The following is a 2,094-nucleotide window of genomic DNA, read 5'->3' as shown; positions in this document are numbered from 1 at the left end:
TACTTAAAATCAAACTTAATTTTATATATATATATATATATATATATATAAAATTCAAGTTTGATGTTTATAGCCAATAGCCTTGTAGCTCAATTGGTTGTCACTTTTTGGTTTTTCCCGTGAATTTGTCCAGAAATCAAATCCCTCTACTCCTAGCTATCAAATAAAAAAAAAAAGAAAAAAGCTTTGATGTTAATATTTTATTTGTTAGCAAATTATTATGGTGGAGTTTAACCTTATTTATCAATGAAGTATTAAAATTTGTTTTGAGCATAGACATCTAGTTTTGCATGGAGCTTGATCCGGTGTAAGCTTCAGATCATTGGATCATCATTTGACCAATGGGTTATTGGTTGAAGCATTAGTTCAATTAAAATTTAAATGAAATTGAAGAATAGTTATAAACAATGGTTAAAATTGGTATATCAAATTTAAAAAGTATAAAAAAATTTAATGATAATCAATATAAGTGTGGGGCTTGATAATCTGACAACCCCGGCCCATCTTATATCCGGCCCAAGGCCCATGCCGAGGATCAAGGAATGTCCGAGAAGGAACACAAGTGGCCCAAGCTGCCAGGAAACATCGCCGAGGACGATGTCATCCTTGGCCAGTCGAGACTGTTGGGAGAAGAAGTAATCAGCCACTAGGAACAGCCTTCCTGAGCATCCAAAGAGAAAGGGCAAGTGCAAAGTGTCGATCATGGAAGCATGGTGGAGGAGCAAGTCCAGGATGAACTGTCACCTCCATATTAAATGCCTACAACTAACGTTTTAGCTGCATTAATGAGGAGATGACCCCTGAATAGCGCTGTCTTGGTTGTCGCAACCTACAGGAAAGATGGAAAGGCGGCTGATGGGACAAGCACTCAAATAGCGGCCTGGATGATCAACAAATGTAGGGCTAGGATCAGTTGAGGGGGATATATAATGTAAAGAATCCCTCTCGATAAAGAAGGGAGAAAAAAGGAAAAAGAGGAAGGTAGCAACCGGGATTCTCCCAGAAACCCTTGTAACCAATCACGAAGGAAGTAATAAGAACCGTAAACTCCTGAGAGAAGAGCCGAGGAGCACCATTACGTATTTTAACCCATGTTCATGCCATTCAATCCACACGCAACCAGGTCTGGCCGTTGCATCCCTCGCTAGGGCCTAGTTCTTGAACTCGCTCTCTACAAATTTATTGTAATGGGCCAACTGGGCTTGAGTCCACTCTCTCAACAGTAGAAGTGCTCAAATTCGGTCCCTACAATAAGCATAAAATGACATGCTTAATAAAATATTAATTATTAGCTCTATTTGTGCAAGGCAAACATAAATAGGGTTCAACAATTTTTTTTTTCTTTTACAAAAAAATTTAATATCAAAATTTTGGAATTATAATTTATGGAGTCATTATTCAGACAAATACATATATGATTAGCAACAAAGAATATTGATTTTACCTTTAGCAATTTCAGTTTTTATTTATTTAAATTTTTCTCCATTTAAATTAAGACTTATAATTATAATTGCAAAGAAATCATAGAAGATATTTTATTTTTTTGATTTTTTTTCCACACTAAGTTTATATAACTTTAGAATTACAAATAAATCATAGAAGATTTTGTATTTGTCGATTTCTTTTCTTAATATAGCATTTTAATTTTTTTTTTTCATAAGAACGAAATGCTAAATTACTTTCAAAAAATAATTTTAAAATTAAGTACGTAGATAAGTAATTTTTTAGTACATTAATTTAAATAAAAAAAAAAAAAACCTCAATTGGTTCTACAAAATCCATTTTGGTGCAATCTCCCAAAAAAAAAAAAAAAAAAATCCATTTTGGTGGAAAGGGTTACAAAGAATCCACCAAGTAAGAAAAAGTTTGATCATAAAGACTTGAATTCTCTTAGTCACCAAATCTTTAGTTTAATCGGTCAAATCTGGTTTAATTAATATGATTTAGAGTTTGAGCTTGAGTTTTAAATAAATTAAGGGTTAGGTTAACGGGTGGCTTTAGGACATTTGCTAATGAATTATTTTAGGAAAATTTTTATACTACTTTTATGGGATATAAAAAATGTCAAAAAATCAGTTATTTTTTTTTTCTTAT

This window comes from Quercus suber, unplaced genomic scaffold, assembly GCF_002906115.3.
Source record: "Quercus suber isolate HL8 unplaced genomic scaffold, Cork oak 2.0 scaffold_748, whole genome shotgun sequence".
In the NCBI taxonomy this organism is placed as follows: domain Eukaryota; kingdom Viridiplantae; phylum Streptophyta; class Magnoliopsida; order Fagales; family Fagaceae; genus Quercus; species Quercus suber.
Note: the sequence above shows the minus strand (reverse complement) of the source record.